At 45.4% G+C, this 21,977-nt stretch overlaps 1 long non-coding RNA gene across 1 annotated transcript in view; it reads left to right on the top strand.

The window, feature by feature from the left end:
• The window catches only part of LOC108588350 (uncharacterized), a 51,905-nt gene extending 47,172 nt beyond the window's left edge, over nt 1–4,733 (top strand). Inside the window, exon 4 of the long non-coding RNA XR_004734881.3 lies at nt 1,901–4,733. This is a non-coding gene — a long non-coding RNA (uncharacterized LOC108588350). The remainder of the gene's footprint in view (nt 1–1,900) is intronic.
• The last annotated feature ends 17,244 nt before the right edge of the window (nt 4,734–21,977 follow it).

Genomic DNA, 21,977 nt, shown 5'->3' with positions numbered 1-21,977 from the left:
TGGGTTATGGTGATTGTTCTCTCCACGCCTTTTCAGTGGTTCCTTCCTAAGCCTTGGGTAGTTTCTGTACATGTGCTGATTAGTACTCAGCTTAAGATTTGAAGGGAACCTTTGATAGCTCTTCAGTACTCCGCAGCATTCTACTCTCTGGTACTCTGCTCTGATAATTCTAGCCTCCACAAATTCTCAATTCTTCCTCCTCAACTCAAAAAGACAACCATTCTCTCTTCAGGCTCCTTCTCCCTGTTCTGTGGCCTTAAAAAACTCTCATCAAAAACAAAGTAAGATGGGACATCACAGAGCTCTCTTCCTTGGTTTCTCTCCTTTCAGGGACCACTGTATGGTGCTCTTGTTGTCCAATAACTGGAAACCATTGTTTTATATAATCTTACCTTTTTCTTTTTTAAGGTGGTGTGTGTGTGTGTGTGTGTGTGTGTGTGTGTGTGTGTGTGTTAGAGAAAGAGGGGGGAGAGATTGGGAGACAAAGAGAGAAAAAGAGAGAGAGAATCTGGTCACTGTTACTCCACTGTGGCCAAAAGAAAATGTCCCTATTATTTGTTATTAAATATTTATCAATTTGCTTGGTAAAACTGGTTTCTCATTGTTTTAAATTTCTAACATATTTTATTACTGTCAAGTTTTAAGTTTTTTTTTCAAGTATTCACAAGCCATTTATAATGCCTCTTTTGTTCACATAGCCTTTGCTCATTTTTCTAGTGGGGATGTCTTAGTGTTTCTTAACAATTTTTATCTGCTCTTTATATTTAAAGCTATTATCCTTCATCAATTTGTCATGGATAATTTCTCATCTGTTACTCTTTTAAATAAATTATTTTATTGCAATAAACAATAGAAAAGTGCACAAATGATAAGTGAATTACTTGATGAATTATCACAGTGAACATACCTCTGTGACTACCACCAAGTTCAATAATTAGAGCCTTGCCAGCATCCTAGAAACTTCCCTTTGTGCCCCTGCTATTCATTACCACTACCTTCTTCCCCCAAAATAACCATATGCTAACATCTAACAATGTCAGTTAGATTTGCCTGTTTGAACTTTATAGAAATAGAATTATACAGTATATGCCTTTTTGTATTTGACCTCTTTCATTCAACATTATAATTGTGAAATTCATTCATGTTGTTGCATGCAGTAATAATTTGTCCTTTGTTATTGTTGTGAGAGTGTACAACAATTTATTGATCTGTTCAACTGTTGATAAAAAATTAGGTTGTTGCCAGTTTGGGGCTATTCTGAGTAACAACTGCTTTCGCTAATTTTTCACATTTAGATCTAAAGTCCATCTAGCATTGATTTTTGCATGTGATGTGAGGTAGGGGTCTGGACTTATTTTTTCCTGTGTGATTATTCAGTTGATCCAGCTCGATTTATTGAGCTCTGTTTCATTCCACTGGCATTTTTGCTCATCTTTGTTTTAATATCACTATTGTGGGCTGAATGCTTGTGTCCCCCCCAAATTTACACATTGAAATCCCATCCCACAATATGATGATATTAGGATGTGTAGCCTTTGGGGGCTGATTAGGTCATGAGGGTGGTGCCCTCCTGAATGGTAACCTTATGAGAGAGACCTCAGAGAGCTTTCTCACACTTTCTGCTGTGGGAGGACACAGTGAGAAGACATTGTCTATGAATCTGAATGTTGGCCTCCCCCAGACACTGAATCTGCTAGTGCCTTATTTTGGACTCCCCAGCCTCCAGAACTGTGAAAAATAAATGTTTGTTGTTTAGGCTGCCCAGTCTATGGTATTTTTGTTATAACAGCCCAAATGGACTAAGAGAATCACACTGTCTTAGTTATTGCACGTTTATGATATATCTTGATATCTAGTGGTGCATGTATTCTTACCTTGTTATTTTCCTTTTTTATCAAAGAGGAGATGGACTTCTTCTTGTGAACCAAAATGCTGGTAATGCAAATCAAGGCACACTTGGAATTCTCTGCTGCAGAAGACTTCCAAGGATCAGGCCTGGAATCTCTTAACCCACCCTCTGATACTCGCTTTTGTTTCTGGGACTGAGAATCTGGATTCTGACAAGCCGGAGTTCAAATCTCATGTCTGCCCCTAACTGTGAGACTTTGGGCAGGTTGCTCCTCTTTCTAGGCCTCTGTTTCCTCATTTATAAAATGGAAATAGTTACAGTACCTAAATCAAAAGGTTATTGTGAGGCTTAAATGAGACTATATAAAATGCTGAACACATGCAGCAATGTATAGAGATCAGATCATCACCACCCCATAGTTCCTGCCACCAGGAGAGGATAAACCCTCAAGTTGACCATCTTGCTGCATTCACACTGATTGTAGGTTTCCTTCTGAGAACTGGGCTTCAGCTTTGTTCTTGAGCCAAGGCCTGATTTACTTATAACCCCTCTCTCTTTTTTTTTTTTTTTTTTTTTTTTTGAGACAGAGTTTCGCTCTTGTTACCCAGGCTGGAGTGCAATGGCTCAATCTCGGCTCACTGCAACCTTCGCCTCCTGAGTTCAGGCAATTCTCCTGCCTCAGCCTCCTGAGTAGCTGGGATTACAGGCACACGCCACCATGCCCAGCTAATTTTTTATATTTTTAGTAGAGACGGGGTTTCACCATGTTGACCAGGATGGTCTCAATTTCTTGACCTCATGATCCACCCGCCTTGGCCTCCTAAAGTGCTGGGATTACAGGCTTGAGCCACATCACCCAGCCATAACCCCTCTCTTTCTATCTTCCCACGCACTGCTAGTTGCTCAGTCCTGGGCTCCAGAGACTCAGTCCCTGTGTTCTCCCAAGTGTTGTTAGTGGGCCCAGCTCCAAGCAAGTTTCAGGGTTGGAGGCAAATGCCAGCTCCACTGAGGTCTCCCTAGCCCATACCCCCATCCCAGTGAAGAGGAGGTTACCAAAAGGAGGAAAGGAAAGAGGATATCAAGCAGGAATGATTGGGCGAGAAAAGGTGTGGAAGTGAAAACAGGCATGACAAGTGTTCTGATTACCTGTTACTACAAAATAAATCACCCCAGAATTTAGTGGCTTAAAATAACAATGATGTTATTCTCTCTCATGGTTTCTGTGGATCAGGAAATCAGAGAGGGCTCTGCTACATGATTCTTGTTTGGCATCTCCCCTAGGTTGCAGTGAGTCTGTAGCTGAGCATCTCTGTCCTCATGCAGACTCAGGACCTCCCCATGTGATCGCTGCATGGGGTAGTTGGGCTTCCTCACAGCATGGTGGCCTCAGAACAGTCAGCTGCCTTACATAGTGGCTTAGAGCTCCAAATGTAAACATCCGAAGAGACTCAGTTGGAAGCTGCATTGCCTTTTGTGATCTAGCCTTAGAAGTCAAATACAGTTGGCCCTTAAACGACATGGCCACCAACCCCTTGCACAGTCAAAAAACCATGCATAACTTTTGACTCCTCCAAAACTTAACTACAGATAGCCTACTGTTGACCAGAAGCCTTATCAATAACACAAACAGTTGATTAACACATATTTTATATGTTATATGTATTATATACTATAGTTTTAAAATAAAGTAAGCTAGAGAAAAAAATGTAATTAAGAAAACCATCAGGATTAGCCAGGAGTGGTGGTGGGTGTCTGTAATCTCAGCTACTCAGGAGACTGAGGCAGAAGAATTGATTGAACCTAAGAGGTGGAGTTGCAGTGAACCAAGATTATGCCACTGTACTCTAGCCTGGGCAACAGAGTGAGACTCCCTCTCAAAAAAAAAAATCGTCAGGAAGAAAAAATATATTTACTATTCATTAAGTGGAAGTGGGTCATCATAAAGCTGATGATTTATTGTCATCATCTTCACACTGAGTAGGCTGAGGAGGAGGGGGAAGAGGAAGGATTGGTCTTGCTGTCCTAGGGATAACAGAGGCAGAAGAAAACCTTGGTATAAGGGGACCCATTGCAATTCAAACCTGTGTTGTTGAAGGGTCAATTGTAATGTCATGTCTACTGAACTCTGTTGGTCAAAATAGTCAGAAAATCCTGTCTAGTTTGAAGAGGAGGGCGTGTAAACTCTACCTCTCAATGAAAGGAAAGTCAAAGTCACATTATAAGAAGAGCATGCAGAATGGGTAAGATTATTGCGTTCCTCTTTGGAAAATACAATCTGTCACAGCAAGTCTAAGGGACCTGCAGGAAACCACTTTGGCTGTATCAAGACAGTCTACATAGTAATTTGAGGAATTAAGCTGGTGGAGGTTGCCAGCGGTGTGTTTGTTTGAAAGGGTATGTTTAGACTTGGCCTGGAGGCATAAGGGAGCAAAGCAGGTCTGTAAAACCAGGAGCTTTGCATGACTTGGAGGGAGATAAAATTTAGTCCTGCTCAGGGAAAGGATAAAGAAAGGAGAACCACTTAGGGACAGCAACAATACCAACACTGTATGGTTATCTCAACCTATGTGCCTCTGGGACCCCCCCGGGTCTTTTTCTTCTGTGCTGGGGCTCATTCACACACTGGCATTGCTTTTCCACCTACCAGTGTTACAATTATTGCTTTTCCAGCTCCAAGAATTTTGTACATTTTTGTTTTGTTTTGTTTTGCAGGATCATGCTTTCCCATTAGTCCGAGGCACACTGACAGCTCTCTTCTTTTCTCCCAGAGGATTAGCAATTCCTAATGCAGCATTATCTGCCATTTTTTTAGTTCTATAGGATGTAACGTTGGATGAAACTGGGTGAAGGGTGCACAGGGCCTCTTTATCCTAGCTTTGCAACTTCCTGTGATCTGTAATTATTTTAAATAAAACGTTTTTGAAATTCATATTATATTTTTTCTTCTACAAGTTCTAGTGGGCTGTTTTCATCTCTGCTTTCACTCTGCTTCTTTTCTTTCCATAAATGTAAGTATTTTCTATTCTGTTCCTGATAATTCCAATACTTGATCTCGTTTTGTGTTCTGTTTCTGTAGCCTGTTAGTTTTCCTGGTTCTTACTTATGGTGTTTTGTTTCTGATATATATTTTAATATTTAACTCTGAGGTTTTAATTTTCTTCAGAACATTTATTTTTGCTAATTCCTTGAAGTCTGAATTTAAGTTGAATTTTTCCAGAACAAATTTCTTTTTGCTTCTTCTCTTTGCTGGGGGTGGTACCAAACCTGGATGATGTTACATTTAATTTTTCACTTAAGGCTTTTGGACCGTGTAAGTAACACAAATTCCTAAGGGATATTTCATGTTCTTGTCATCTAGTAGCAGGGTCAAGACAGGTGAGTTTTGTTTCTGTCTACTGTGGTGGGCTTTGATTTTTCTACTCAACACCTGCAATTTTGATGAGTGCACTCCAGGACCCCTTGCCTGGCCATGGTCAGGGCTAGGTGGACACTGGCCCTGACCTCCATAGACCTTGTCTGATGCAGACTCTGAGCAGCCTCCCGCAGGGAACCCCCAGCACTGACTCTCCCTAGCTGCAAGACTCGATAGAATTACTTCACTTCTCTGCAATGGAGATTAAAGCATCACCTACCCCGTAGAATTCTGTTGAGAATTTAGCCCAATAAGCCATGAGATGGGCTTAGCCCAGAGCCCAGCCTCCAGTGGTGTCTCAGTGAGCTTGAGCTGTTGTCATGACTAAGGTCTGGAGAGGGTCATCTGGGATGAAAAGCCCTGCATGGTAGGGTACGGGCTCTGCAGGCAAAGATTCAGGTTCCAGGTCTAGCCGCACCATTTGCCAGCATTGTGACTGGACAAATCAGTTCTTCCAGTCATTCACCCAGCTGTCTATCCAACAATGATTTGTTGAATGCTTTCTTCGCCTGGAAGTGATTCCACGCCAGAGATTTGTTAGTGAATGAGGCAGCCCTAACACCTGTCCTCATAGAGCTTAGAGTCTCTTGGGGAACATAGGTGTTGAATACAGGTAGACGGGTAAGGTGCTAACTCAGTTCTCCACAGGGGAGCAATTCTGCCCCACCCAGAGGACATTTGTTCATGTCTGGAAGGCATTTTGGGTTGTGTAACTTTGGGAGAACTAGTGGCATGTAGTGAGTAGAGGCCAGTGATATTGCCAAACATCCTGTAATGCACAGGGCAGCCCCACAGCTAAGAATTACCCAGCCCGAAATGCCAGAGTGGAGAGATTGAGAAATTCTGTGCTGTAGAATGTATGGCAGGGGGTCCTACTAGTAAGGAGGTGATGTTGGGGAGTTTACCCTAAAGAAGTGACAGTGGTGACCTCAGGGACGAATCAGTGTGTGTGAAGGGAGACTGCAGGGAGAAAGAGTGTTCCTGGCAGAGGGAACAGCATTGCCAAGGCCTGGAAACAAGAGAATGAGCAAGGGAGGGCCTGAGGCAAGTTTATCGCTTCTGGAATACAGAGGATTGGAGGCAGAGTGACAGGTGAGATGGAGCGTGGGAATGCTATAGGGAATAGTGGCCGCTCCTGACACTCAGTAGGCCAGGCCCAAGCCCTTGAAATGCATCATCTCCTCGAATTCTCACCATAACGCTCTATAATATGTATTATTATTTTGTCCTTTATATATAGATGGTTCCAAGAAGTGACAAGTTGAAACTCATGATGCTTTTGCTGACACAGAGCCAGGCACATGGAAGGTACCAAACATATGTTGGTCCAGGCACCCCTAGGAGGGGCTCAGCTTGTGTTTGTTGACTAAGTGAGCAAATGAAGAATGACTAAAGCAAGCACAAATCTCCTAAGGAGGAGCTGGGTTAAAGGAAGTGACTGTCTCTAGGGCTTTCACAATTGAGGCAGGACCATACCCACCATTTGACCAGGGTAGGAAGTGTGCAGGACACCCAGGTGTGACTCAACCATGTCCGTTATTCCTCTTTGTCCCTTTGATGGAGAGTCTGTGCCCACAACACCCTTTCCAGACACTGTCTGCATCCTAGCTCCCTGTCCTATTACCTCTGCATGGAAGGACGTGGAGTTGGCCACGTTGATTCCAACACCAGTGGGATCACCTGAGGATGGACCTGGTGACCAACCTTGTGCCTTCTCACAGCACAGGCTTTGGGATCCACAGCAACCCACGCAGAGTTTGCAGCAGTGCAGGTTCCCGGGCCCCATCCCAGGCCCCATCCCAGACCGACTGAGTCACTCTGGGAGCTGGGTCCAGGAAGATTTAAACATCTGGAGACTGTAGATTGTAACAATTTCCTTAGGTGACTTCCTGGCAGGTTAAAGTGTAAGAAAGGGTGCCATGCATCAGTGAAACAGCCAGCACTTCAACGTGCAGCCTGCGTGTCCCACAGAGGTCCCAGCCGTTGCAGTGCCAGCTACATTTGCTAAAGTGTGAGGCCTGGACTGCAGGCAGGCTCCAGGCCAAACCCTTCCTTGCATGGCTTGCTCAGGGATCTCTATGACATGCTGGTGCCATTCTCTCCATTTTACAGATGAGGGAACAGAGACCCAGAGCACTGAAGTACCTAGCTAGAAAGCTGGCATACCATGTTACCCTGCCTCCCTGACAGCCTTCCTCCATCCAGGTGGCCCAATGTGTGGTTCAGAAAACACAGCCTCATTGAAGACAGGTGCTGGAAACCATGGCCTGGAAGAGGTAATCTGGTTGAGCTCATTTTGCTGGGTTGTGAAAGAGCCCAGCCTGCCTGACTTCCCTCCCTCCTTCCCTTTCTTCCTCCCTTCCTTCCTGTTTCTCTCCTTCTTTGCTTCCTTCCCTTCCTTCTTTTCTTTTTCCTGCCCTCCCTCTCTCCCTTTCCTCTCTCTTCTTTTCTCTTTCCTCCCATCCTCCCTCTTTCCTTCTTTCTCTTTCTTTCTTTTCTTCTTTCTTTCTTTCTCTTTTTTTAATTCTCTTTCCTGAGTTATCAATTCAACAGAAAAGCCCATGGAGGTTATTGGAATGCAGTGGGGGAGACACAATGTGCTGCCAGCTCCAGGGGAAGGATGAGAAGAATTAGCACAGAGGCCAGAAAGACCCAGTGAGGAGCAGAGACAGGAACCTCTCAGGGCTGGTATCCAGTGTGAGGGGGAGTGAGCCTCTGAAAAGTCTAGACAAAGCCATCTTGCTCCTAGGTGCAGAGTGACGGCGCCTGTCTGTAAACACCAGATCTTTTCTTAGCAGCTAAGAATGTGCCTGCTGGGCTGAGTCTAAGACCTGGAAATGCCTCCAGAAATCTGTGTCTGGTCCCCCTGAAACATGTGTTGAGAAGGAGAGCCTCAGGGTGGCGTTGAGATCTGCATGTGACTCTCAGTTAGGCCCCTTTGCTGTGTGAGCTTTCATCAACCCCCAGCCCTCTCTGAGCCTCAGTGTCACCTTTGTGATGTTGCTTTCTAAGGATCTTCTAGTTCTAGACTTTAAAGTCTTAACCTCCAGGCCTGACATAGGGTAGGTGCTTAATAAATACACCATGAATAAATACATTTGTTTTTATACAAGGTTTCTCCTCTTCCTTTGCTGGAACTGAGGTTGGCACAGTGTTCAGATCCTTTCCATCCCATTCCAACCAACCATCAGACCCTAACTCCGATCAGGCTCTTTCTTTAGCTCCTGTTAGCAGCCTCCACCTTCCAGGTACACCGCCTGGCTGACCGTCCCAGCCTCCCCTCCCCGCTCCATCTCATCACTTACAGTCCTGTCCCCTTCAATCCAGCCTCTTCAGTACAGCCAGAGGGGGCTCCTCAAGACATAATGACAGCTGCATTCCTCCCCGCAAACCTCTCCCCTGCACTCCTGCATTTGGCCCAAACCACCTTCCCAGTGCTTTCCGATCATTCTCTCCAAAGCCTGGCCCTACGGGGTAAGTTGGGAGGAGCAGGGCAGGGTGAGGCCAGTTGACCTATGGGCTCCTTTCTCAGCTAGCTCACCGCTCATCCGTCTAGAGAAAGGAGGATGCCCTGGGCCCTCACACATGTTCTGCCCGTCAGCAGCTGCACTCTGGGTGCAGGAAATGTCACAGTGCCGTAACTGATCCGAGGGTATGGCAGTGGGGGACAGGTGCAGGGAAGGTCTTTGCTCACCCTTTTGTGGCTGACCCAAAGACAGCAGTAGCCTACATCATCAGGAAGAGCTGCCAGTGGGGAGTTAATGCCCTGTTTGTCATGGCCGTGCCACTGACCAGCTGTGAGCCTGAGTGAGTCCTCAGCCTCTCTGAACCTCAGCTTCCTCATCTGCAAATGGGGCTGGTGTGATTCACCCCTCTCGGGTAGGATTTCATGGATTATGGGCAGAAAAAGCATTGTAACCTCAGGAGTACTTTGTGCATACTTGGTGCTGTTATCGGGCATTACCCAGGGGGGCTGGCCGCCATCCAGAACCCGCCATCCCTGTATCCTTCCACTTTCAGTAGCTCCCAGTAATAGCCGGCCCAATGAAGCTGGCTGCTTTTCTGATTTTGGCTCTGAGGTGAGTATCGATCTGGGGTGTGCTTTGCGAGGATGGATGAGTGGACACCCAGCCACTCTCCAAACTGGATCTCAGGCTCTAAATGATTCATGTTTCAGGCTGCAAATAGTACCTTTCTTTCCGGTACCTCCAGGATGCTTGGTAAAGCATATAGCCTCCTCAGCACTTTGGAACTTGATGCCGAGGCTGAGATGCGCTCCTGTTTTCTAAATTTAGGGTTGGCTGCTCCTGTGTGTAAACAAGATGCTGCAGAGTTGGGGGGACAGGGCTTGTCTCCTTTGGAATTTTGTTTCCCTCTTGGTAAACTGGAAAGAAGCCTGGGATAGAAATGAAGAGATGTGTATTTGGGTTTCGACGTTCTCTTCAGCTGGCTTTGTGACTTCTCCAAGTTTTGGCTTTCCAACTTGTAAGACAGACATCAATCTCAAAAGCAAATGCCAGGCTGGAATGAAGCTTCTGCACATCTCATAAATATTGCAGGATGCCATATATATGGAACCCCATGAAATCTTTAGGCTCACAGATGGGGCATGAGGGGATGTCCACTGGCCCTGACCTCATCCCAGGGCAGCTAAATTCAGGCACCTGGGTCTCAGAGATGCTCCTTTGCTCTCTTTTGTTCCTTGGCACTTGGGCAGACCCGGCGTATAGATTCTCAGATTCTCAGAAAAGTGGTCACTGGCTGCATGAGGGCACCATTATAGTGACAAAGATCAGTCCACCCAGCCAATCCCACAAGGAAAAATCATTGGAGGGAGATATCCCAAATAAACTCCCATCTTGCCTGTAGGTGACCATTATTGTGGGATCCCTGGGAGAGCAGGAACAATGGCCTGGGGTTACATTTTTAAAATTTAATTTGATGCCACCCTTTGAACCCTCCTCACCCTGGCTTCACTACATACACATCTGTTAGAGGGAGCTGAGGCTGTCATGTCTTCACATTAGAACAGAATCCACCATGGAGACAAGCAAAAGCACAAGAACTTTCTCCACCTTTAGGGGTGCAGTTGTCAACCCAAAGACTGGGAACAGCCAGATCCCAGCACACAGACTTCCCTTTTGTTTCTAGTCTGCCTCAAATTTTACGGAACCTAAGAGTAACCCACACAGAAGTCTGTGCTGAAAACTTTGCAACAGGTAGGATCTTCATGGGAAAGGTTGTCTGCCTCGTTTTCACCACCTGTATCCATGTTAGACCCCATCTCCCTTACCACCATAGCACATGCAATTCTATACATCTGCCTTGGTCACTGCTCCATCCTTAGCACCTAGTGCAATACTTGGCACATGTATATAAGGGCAATAAGCATTTGTTGCTTTGTTTACTTGGTGAATTAATGGAGCAGAAAAACCTGAAATTTCAGTGGCTTGGTATATAAAAGGTATATTTCTTGCTCATGCAAAGCCTCTTCTGCATATGATGACTCAGGGACCTCCTGGATCTGTCATCTCAGCTTAGGGCCCTGCAAGTCTCCATGGCAAGGAGGGGAGAGATGGAGGAGGAACATCAGCTCTTATCTGTGTCAGCCTAGAAATGATATGCAATCCCTTGACTCATGGCCCATTGGCCACAGTAAGTCAGATGGTCCCAAGTTAATAGCATGGGAGGCTGGGGATTACAGGGAAGCTCCTGGGCCATTTGAAGTGCCCTCACTGCTGCCCCACACTTTAGCTAAGGCCCCACGAAGGGACAGCCCTTGAGCATCCAACTCAGGCTCACTGCAGCGGCATGTGCCAGATCCTGCCCGGGGGCTTTGGCAAATTTTCCCTCATGGTCCCCTCTCATCATTCCAAGGAAGTAGAAGTTACTAACTGCAGTTAAAAGAGGAGGATGCAGAGGCTCATAGTGGTCAACCATTTGCCCAAGTTCACACGGCCACCAAGGAACAAAGCCAAGACTTGAACACAGGTTGGTTTGCTATTTAACTCCAACTCCAGGGCTTTCCCCATGATGGCCCAGAGACACTCTGGGTATAGACAGTCAAAAGGGCCTTTGAGACAAGGAAGAGATGGGGCCAGAGAACACAAGGATACGTGGTAAGGAGAAAAGAGTGGAAAGGGTCAGATGCAGCCTGGTGGCAGTCAGAGAAAACATGTGTCTGCCATCTTCCCACAGTGTTGTGCAGGAAGAACGCACTGGACTGGAAGAAATAGCTACTTTTATTGACCAGAGGTGAAGAAAGAAGATGCCTCCTAAACAGGTTAAATTTATTGGCAGCCTCACACAAATGTCCTTTGGATGTTCAAGAGAGTCATTAGATTTTTGCCTCATCTTTGAGAAATAGGGACCCTCACTCCCTGCTCTCAGGTTATTTTTGAACTGAACACTTTCTCCCCACCGAGAACCTGTTATTCAGAGTACCTTTTATTCCCCATCAACTTCCTTTTTTGGTCTAGTTGAATCCTAGAGGGGATAATAAATATATAGAAACAAAATAAAAGGAAAGACATAAAAACAACCTCTGCTTTCAACAAACTACTTCTAACAAGTGGCTTCAGGGTTGCTAACAGGTCTTCATCTGCTCTTAGCAAACCCTTAAGAGGCTCTGTTCTCAATACAATTGCCGCAGTGTGGAGAGGTCCTCTGCTAAGGTGCTAGCCTCCACAGACAACCACCCAGCCCAGGCCTGTTTGAGTCAGCAGAGCTGGCTCTGTTGGGCAGCTCTCCTGAGTGACCCATGGAAGAGCACTTGGGCACAGGGCAGCACTCATCTTGAGAAAGTTTGCCTTTCTACTGCCTCCATATCTGCCTCTCTAGCTCTAGATCTTACATGCCCTAGTTCAGCCCCACTTGTCTTTCCTGGGACAATCTATAGGGGCAACTGTTTTATCAAATTTCTCACTCACCACATAAAAAGTAGGCCACTGATTTGTTTCACAGAACCTGAAGCCTTGACCATCAAGGCGTTTCAGGTTGTGTTACATCAGGTGGTAAGTCGTTGCCATAGCTGGGGAAGTGTGGAAACCAGGACAGGACTTTGCTCAAGGGGCCACAAGTGTTGGTTGGGAAAGGGGCATGGAGTCACAGAAGCTCTCCCAGAAAAGCATCCCTGCCACTCTGATCATGTCACATGCTTCTACTAACTGCCCAAGATTAAACCCTGGACTGCCTCATCCCAGAGACCTCTCTAGCTGATGTTGGGCTAAGGAAAGGGAACTTTGTCAGTCCTGCCTTGTTTTCCCTTCACACAGGCCAATGAGCTTGGATGGGGAAGAAGGGGTCTCACTTATCTGTGTCTCCTTCCAAAGGAGACTTTGCTACATTCTACACTCACCCTACACTCATTCTACACAACAGAAGCCTGCTCTGTGCCAGGCCCTGTGATGAGCAGTAAGGATACAAAAATGAGACAAAAAGATACAGTCCCCTACCACCAAGAGGATGAAGAGGACCAAAAACACTCAGTCCCCACCCAACAGGAGAAGGAAGAGAACCAAAAAGACGCAGCCCCCTCCCAACAGGAGGAGGAAAAGAACCAAAAAGATAGCCCCTCCCAACAAGAGGAGGAAGAGGACAGGCCTGGCAGCAGGACCCTCAGGGAAAGATGCAGGCCACAGAAAGATGGAGCATGTCTTCTGCCCTTAGAGGACAAGATGAAAGGTGAAACCCGGGAGAGAGTGCTCCCTCCCAGCACAGGAAGCATCACATGTACAGGCCCTGATGTGGGAGTGTGATTAGTGTGGGAGGATCAGTGAGGAGGTCAGCATGGCTGGAGCTGGATGAAGCTGGCAAAGAGGGAGAAGATCCCCTTAGATATTAAGACAAGAACAGCATCATCCTCAACTCTCTCCTCACCCTGACATCCATCGACTTATCTACATTCCCTTCTAGAAGTTTCCCAAACCCATCCCTTCTTAGCCAGCCCTGGGTGCTCACTTTAGGTCAGTGTTCCCCTTCTCTGTGTGTCATTGCCATGCCCACCTCTTCAACTGTCTGCAGCCTCCATCTGCTCGCCTGGAATCCACCCTTCCCCAACTTTCTGAAATTAACATCTGGCTGTGTCACTCCTCACCTGCAAAACCTTCCATGGCTCCCCATGGTCTGTGCTGTGCTGTCCAATTGCATAGCTGCCAGCCACAGATGGCTATTTAAAGGTAAATTAATTAAAGTTAAATAAAATGTAAAATGCATTCTTCAGTTACATGGGCCACATCCCAAGGGCTCAACGGGCTCATGTGGCTAGTGGCTACCATAGTGGACAGTACAGATACAGAATACTTCATCCCAGAAAGTTCTTCTGGACAGCATAGGACTCTATGGAAAACAAAATCCAAATTCCTTGGCCTGGTATTTAAGGTCTTAAACAATTTGGCCTCACCTGGCCCCTCTTGGCTTATTTCCCACCAGCCCTTCCCATCACACTCAGCTCATGTGTCACATGAACTTACAGTTCCCAACCCTACTTGTGGTAGTGTCCTCTCTTCCTTTCTGGAGCTTACTTGTGCAACACATGCAGATTTGTATGGAGTATGTGTGGGCATGTGTGTGTGTATGTATGTGTGAATGTGTATGTGTGTGTTACTGTGTATGTGTGTATTTTCTCATTTTTCTCCCTTTCTTATATTAAAGTTCCTTTGGGAAATGATAAAAATGTTACAAAATTAGATTATGGTGATAGTTGCACAACTCCATAAATATAGTAAAAGTCATTGAATTGTCACTTTAAATGCGTGAACTTTATAATATGTAAATTATGTTTCAACAAAGCCATTTTTAAAAAGAATGTTACTGATATTTACTGGTTTGCATCTTGTTTGTTCAAGATAGCCTGGCACTCTTTCCCCATCACTGAATACAGAGCTTCCCCATTCCTTACACAGCTGCAGGGTATTCCATTGTGTTAATGTTCCATCATTTATCTACTGTGTCTCCTGCTGATGGCCTCTTGGGGGAGTTTCCAGCCCTTTACTATTCTGGACAATGCAGCAGGAATAGCATGTTCCAAGTGTGAATTGGTGTATCCGTGGAACAAATTTCTCCAGGTAGGGTTGCTGGATTGCAGAGTAGCTGCAGTTGTAATTTTGACAGATATTGCATAGCTTTCTCCATAGAGCTGGACTGATATACACATTCCCACCCGCAATGAATGAGAGCACACGTTTCCCCAAGCCTCACTGACAGCTTACATCACACTCATATGGTCTACAAGTGTGCTTTTAAATATATTACTCTTATAAGGGAGCTTGAGCAGCTTTACAGGTATTTAAAAGGCTTTTGGTTTTATTTTGGGGAGAACTGCCTGTTCATGACCTTTGCTCATTTTTTATTAGATTTCTATTCTTTTCCATCTTGATTTCTAGAAGCTCTTTATACATTGTGGTGATTAAACCTTTGCAATACATTTTTTCCCCGTTTATTTTTTGTCTTTTGTTTTATTTGCCACATAGAATTTTAAAAGATTTTTAAAATCTTATTAAGTTCATCAATCTTATCTTTTCTGCCTTTTGAATTTTTGAGTGTCAGAAAGGCCTTACACCAAATTTTTAAATGAGTTTGCTCAAACTTTGGCACTTTCTGGCTCCATGCTTTTGCAATTAAATTAATATTGTGATCCACTTGACCCTTTTGGTGTATGGTACATGGATCAAACCATCCTTTTCCAAATGACCATCTGTTTATCTCAACACCATGTGTTAAATATTTATTACCCACTGATTTGAGATGTTGCCTTTATTATATACTAACCTCCTGGGTGAATTGGAGCCTATTTCTGGACTTCCTACTCTGTTCTACTGGTATGTCTATCTCTTCGTGCCAGTATCACACTGGTATAATTATTGCAACCTTAGGATATAAAACACAATTTAATCCACCTCCTCTGTGAAGCTTTCTAAGAAATCCTTAAACACATAGACCTCCCTCTCCTCGTATCTTAATGTACCAAGCATCTCTGCCCAGGCTTTGAGTTCCTTAAAAATAGAGCCTTGCCCTGTGTGACTGTCTATGAATTGCAAGTCCCAGTGCCTGGGGTGGGATCTGGCATGTTCATTCCTCCCATCACAGTAATAGCCATCAAATGTACAGGGCTGTAGTTTCCTGGATGTCATATTTCTCCTGATTTGAAAATCAAGACACAATGTCCCTTCTTCAGCATTCGGGAATTTCTTCCAGAGTCCTCCAGGATGTCTCAGACTCCTGGAATGGTGGCTCTGTAGTGAACTTGGTATCTTTTCTGGACTGGAGGCTCTTTGTCAGACTCTGGACACCAAGACCCCCCAGGGGCTTACCCCTCCTCTCTTCTTTTAGACTGCCCTAGCCCTTCTGTTTCCAGTGGGAAGTTCCCTCTCTTTGTGCAGAAAGTGAAATTGAATCCCTATTTACTTCTTCTTCTGTCAACATGACAAGAAGGGTGCCTTACATGCTTTCAGTGCTCACACCTCACTGCAGATGCCACAATGGAAAAAGCCTTTTCTATTGACCCCAGAGATATTTTTGGCAAGTCTGGGCAGCTCGTGGCTATCAGCTCTACTGTAACATAAGGCCAATTTAAGAGCTTCTCAGCATTTGGCAAACATATCTGGAGCCTATCCCCTCTACCAGACCTGTGCCAGGTGCCAGGGGGCACCAAGGCAGTATCAGTTTGTCCTTAGACAGCTTCATTTCCAGTGCAGAGCATGGATGGACACAAAAAAGGAAAGCCCCCGACCACGGCATTTCATGGGGCATGCATTGTGTGAACTTGCTGGGTCCCTGATCTTTTTCCTGATGCAGAGGTTATCACACTGTGGTATTTTCTCAAGCTGTCTAGTCCACCTCCTCACCCCATTTTACCAGTAAAAACAAAGGCTCAGCAAGTCCCAGGGAGGCCAGATGCAGAGCTCTGGATTAGAGCTCTCACTGTTGTCTCCCTCCATCCATCCCAACCAAATCAGTGCCACCACTAGTCACAACAAACCTCCCAAACATCTCCCGATTCCCTGTATTTCTCACTACCTCTACCACTACACCTGGAGTCCAAGCCAGCATCTTCTCTCACCTGCATCATTTCACTGCTTCCTAACTGCTTTCCTTTCTGGTACTCAGGATACGATTGGGATTTTTCCAAAATGACATTTCCAAAAAGAAGATCAGGTCATTTTCTTGCTTAATAATTCTCAATGGCTACCTGGTGCTTTTTTATTATTTACACTTTTGTTTTGAAATGCTTGTACCTTTGCATGCAATTTATAAGAAATTGTAGGGAGAGCCTGTGTACCTTTTATCCAGTTGATCCCAATGGCAACATCTTGAATCACTGTTTCCTGTTACTTTTGAGATAAAGATGGAGATTGGTATTATGGTTTCAGCCTGGAGTTAGCAAGACCTGGGTTCAAATTTCAACTTCAACACTAACTGACCTTAGCAAGTTATCACGCCTCTTTGAGCTGTGAGTTCTTTGGGTGTAAAATGTACAAGGGCATGTACATCAGAGTATCTTGAGGCTTAAATAAGATAATACTTATAAAATGCTTAAAAGACAGACTGACATATTGATGGGCATCAATAAATGATAAAACAGCCTAGAATGGTCTAGCCCCTGTCTACCTTTTCCTGTCCACAATTCCCATTGCTCTCTGTGTGCCAGCCATGCTGACTTCTTCCTGGTTCTTCCTCTTGGCCTTCTTCTTCCCCTATCCCAGGACCACTGCATATGCTGTTCCCTCTTTCCTGGAAGTTTCTCACCCCAGCACGTTGTTCTCTCTACTTACCCTGTAGTCTTTGGCCCAAGAGTTAGTTTCTTCGTCAGAGAAGCCTTTGTTGACCACGAACACCTCACATTACTTCTCTCAACACCGTGCATGCTTCATTTGCCCATATGAATACTCATTTCAGGATGAAAATATATAACCATTTGTGTTTTCACTGATTATTATCTCCTCTACCACACTATGAGTCCATGAAAGTCAAGGTGGTGTTTTGCTCATCAAAGTATCCCTAGAACCTAGCACAGGGCCTGGCATTGAAGAGAGACCAATAGATAGTTCCCAACTGAATCAATGAGCAAATAGCAAGGAGGGAGGAGGGGCAAGAAGGGCATGATGAGGATGATGGAGAAGATTTTATTAACAAACATTTACTGAGTGCCTATTAGATGTGACACAGTATGCTAAACATGCTGTATGGATTATCTCATTTAATTCACAGAAACTTTAAATAACCCCAAATCACTCTCTATTCAGCTTAATATTTTCCCTTAGCCTTTTACTCCTGCCTGGTAGTATATATTTATTTAGTATACAATTTGCTCACTAGTGTGAGCTTCATGGGCTCAGAGATTTTGTCTTCTTCCATTCCATGTCTCTAGAGCCTAGAACAATCCTGGTACATAATAGGTGCTCAGTAAATATCTTCAGAATGAATGAATACAGAAAGAATGAGTTATCACAAGAAACATACAAGATAGGTACAATTATTGCCCGAGCCACATTTTAAACATGAGAAAACTAAAGCTTGGAGAAATTAAATACCTCGTCCAGGTAAGAACTGAGGCCAGGCTTGAACCTGGGCTCTCTGACCTCAAAGTTTAACTGTGATGTTTTCCTGGATTTGATTTCCCCATAAACAAACCCCAAAGATTCAAGTACAAGCAGTTTGTTTGGGAGTTGATTCCAGAAAATACCAGTGAGGGGAGAAGAGTGGCAGGGAAGGAAAGGCCAACAAAAGATGCATCATTAAGAAACCCACCACTGGGGGCCATTGGAACTCAGCCCCACCAGGGTCCTGGGGTCCTCAGAGCCATCCTCCCCCAGGGCGAGGGAGCTGGAGAACTTATATACTAGCTCCCATCAGTTACTTGCTGAGGGCTGCTCACTGCAGGTACCAACTCTCCACCAGGTCTGGCTTGCCTGGTATGTGTGTCAATGGTATGCCCACTGTCAGACAGGAGTTCTCAGGCAAACAGTCACACATGTTTGTCCAGAGGATCGGAATGGGGCAATACCAGCACCTTCGCTGGATGCCAAGCAGAGTCACCCCATCCAAAGGATGCTAGATCTTTTCTAAAGATGATACCTAAAGACCAAATATTTATGGGAGAAAAGCCCTTCTTCCTCCCCTAAACTCAGCAGCTCTCCTCACCCTCACCTTCCTCCTTTCGCCTCCTGGGGTCCTAACATCCTTCAAGGTCTGACTTAAATCCCATCCTAGGTCCATGCTGGGAGAAGCCAGAGTTTGCATGACCCACCTTCCCACCCAGTGAAGGGGAGGAGCCTAAGCTCTCAGAAAGGTGCTGCCCCCAAAGAGGGGCAGTCTGATCTCTGAGTAGCCGTGTTGATCCTTTCTACCCACAGAATCATCTGGCTGGTCTGGGACATCACAATCCACACACAGCCTGAAGACTCCTCTCCATCCCCAGTGTTATCTGCAGTTTTCTTACATAACAAGGTTTCCTGCTTACAACCATACTCACTGTTCCAACAGCCACCCTGGCAAATATTAAATCTGTGGTCAATTTGAGTCCCCAGTGTTCTCCATCAAATACGTGGCTTTCAAGTTAGATGTAGATTTCCATCTGAACATGAGGGATTGCATCCTTAGTACTACAAAGCAGGACAGACTCTTTGTCCTCATTTAATTCCATCTTAATAAACACAGTCCCATGGTGCAATCAGTCCTTTAAGATATCCATAAGCCAGAGTTGCCCCTCCATGCCACACTGGCCTAGATTCAGCCCAGTGGTCACACTCTTTTCTGGAGAAGTGTAGCCAAATGCATTTCCCTTGTTTCTATCCCCACCCCTCAACCACCAGCATCTCTATCTGTGCCTATCTTCCCTTACTACAGGACCCAGCTAAAATGGCCCAGGTTTGCTTTCCCGAACATTTAGGTTTGTGTAAACCTGAGCTCATGTGGGTCTATTTTCTTTCCCAATCCCCATGTACTAGCATGAGGACAGGCATGGTACACATTCATCTTTGACTCCTGTGCACCATGCAATGGTGTACCTGGCTCCCCGTGGGCCCAGGCACACGTGTATTCGATCAGTGGATGGATGAATCCTCAGCTCAGCCAGGACCTATGGCTGTGAGCTCCCCTTCCCTCCTGCCTCTCTCCTGTGCCTCACTTTGCCCCATACCTCATCACACCCCTCCCCTTCCTTGTGTTTCTGTTTCCCAATCATGTGCTGTGTCTGCCTGACGTGCCCAGCTCCTGTTGCCTCGTCCTCTTAGAAACATCCTTCTAGGATGGATAGGAGTCAGATGGCCTCTTCCCCTTTCTAGAGCAGTGCCTTTGCTGATTTGTGACTTTGTTTCCTCAACTGCAAAATGGGGATGAGAAAATGATGTGAAGTCAGGTTCCCCAGAACCAGAGCCTGAGATGGGGTTGCTTATGTGTGGTGTTTATTGAGGGTATGGTCACAGGAGAAATCTACAGTGGAAGAAGATAAGCAGGATGGGGCCAGCGAAGATGAGGTTCGCAGAGAAGTCCACTCAGCCTGATTCCACAGGGAGGACAGGTGTGTGAATTGCACCGCAGAGGTGCAGAGACTGTTGCCACCTAGTGGTTCCAGTCGGCCAAGGACAACATCCCCAGGAGAAGGGAGCTAGTGTGAGAAGCCGACACCCACAGAGCTAGGGGCTGGGCAGGCTGGGGTATCAATAGTCTCGCTCACAAATACCTGCTCTATAGCATTGCTGGGAGGATGAAATCAGTGTATTTAAAATAATAAGAAGAGTAATTGACATTTAACAGAGTTGAATGATTGTTTCTGTCATTTTGTTACTCTTTCTTTAAAACCCAGATAAAACTCTACCTCTGAAGTCTTCCTCACTGGCCATTAAGAGAACTAATTGCTCCTCTCCCAGGCTATGTCAGCACTTGGTGTTTTGTCCTTTTTATTTAAAAATTTAAATTACACAAGTAAAATACAGAAACATTCTTATAACAGGATCTGAAATATAGAGAATAAAATGATCTCCTCTCTAACCCACATTCTCCCTGGGAGAAAAACCTGTTAAATATTTGTTGGTGGCACTTTTTATCTTAAATATGTCATCCTGCCTTGTTTAGGAGGAATTGAAGTTTCCTGGCTGCATTTAGAGTCTTTTAATGGGAGAGACCTGGCTTATGATTCCTTTAATCCCTGCTCAAGAAACACCTGCTTAGAGCTGAACCAAATTTTCTAGATCATAGTGGGGTAGAGTGTCAGAGACACATTTCCAGCCTCGGTGCCCCAGAGACTCTCCTTCAGGAGACCTGTGCAGGCCCTGGAATCGCCTTCTAGATTCTGGTAAGACGTTCTCCCGTTAAGTTAGGTGAAAATCTAGCTGGGAGAACGTTGTGTTAAGGTGGCTTCCATCATATGAACATCTTGCTTATCCGTTGGTTTAGATGCCTCCCGTTTGCTCTGTAGGATGATTATCCTGGGTGTCAGCACACACTTTTACTGTGACTACAATAGCAGCACATGGTCATTGTGGGAACTAGAATACTTTTAAAACCACCTTTAACCTCAGCACATGAAAACCACGTTGAAGGGGCATTCGTAGGCCCTGCACATATTTTCCAAGTCTGGCCCTGCCATTCCCAGGTTTGCTCTCAGATATTTTCAGTCCCTGCTTCTGCCATGACTGACACGGACCAGGGCTTCTTTTTCTTCTTAGGAACTTGAGGATGACAGGTGCACCCACTCACCAAGCACCAGTCACTTCCTCGTCTCTTCCTCATCCTGCACAGGGAAGCGGCCATTTTCCCCATCACCTGCTGCCCTTACCATCTCTCCAGAAGTTTTCAGATTTTAATAGTCTTTCAGGGTCCTGTCTTTAGTGGAGTGAGGCTTCTCCTGGGTGACCAGATTGTTGCGGCTTCCTCATGAACAGATGTGTGTCTGTTGGCAGTGGAGCCTCCTGTGGCCTCAGTCCACACATGCTGGTCACCATCCAGGTAATTCTGCATGTGCACATGCACACATGCACACACACTGCCTGCCCTTTCTCAGAGGAGGAAACAGGCTCAGTGAGGATGGGTGACCTGTCTAAGCTCCCACGCACAATAGGGACAGAACCAGCGCTGGGATTTGATTCCTCACCTCCCACACTCCCCACTCCTGTCAGCTGCAATGAGGTGCTCCTCCCACTCCATTCCCTAGATCTCTGTATCTCTGAGGTGGACATGACCCCCGGCATCCCACCAGAGTGAGGAGAGGGCTGTGTGTGTATGTCTGTGTGTGTCATGAACAACACTGATCTTTCACCTATTCACCCAGAGGCCAGCAGCTGCCAGCCTACTACCTAAAACCTTATCACAGCTATAACTGTGTTTGACCTTCTCAAAGTTTAAAAATTGTTTATCAGTTGGTGACATTTAAAAATCAAGAGTATTTGCATAAAAATCCAGGTATCCACCTTCTCTAGAAAAAAAAATGGAAAACTGGCAGTCCCAGCTCATATCCCTGCCTAGTCCCCATCCAGTAGAGTTGGGTAGTGGCTGTACCCATTTGACACCACAGATGCCACAGTCCACACTACTCCCTATTACCTCCCAATACAGAGCCAGTGCCTGCTGCTGTTTGTCATCTCACATACACTGTTGCTTTTTCTTATTGGTAGATTCCAGAGTAGAAAGCCTTAAGCCAGAACCAGCCCACCTCCCTAGGTAATGCCTAGTGCTTACACACATTTGAGTCTGAAATTCCTGCCATCCCTCAAGTCCCTA

Source organism: Callithrix jacchus, chromosome 15, assembly GCF_049354715.1.
Source record: "Callithrix jacchus isolate 240 chromosome 15, calJac240_pri, whole genome shotgun sequence".
Classification (NCBI taxonomy): domain Eukaryota; kingdom Metazoa; phylum Chordata; class Mammalia; order Primates; family Cebidae; genus Callithrix; species Callithrix jacchus.
The sequence above is the reverse complement of the archived record's forward strand: the minus strand, read 5'-3'. Positions and strand labels throughout refer to the sequence as shown.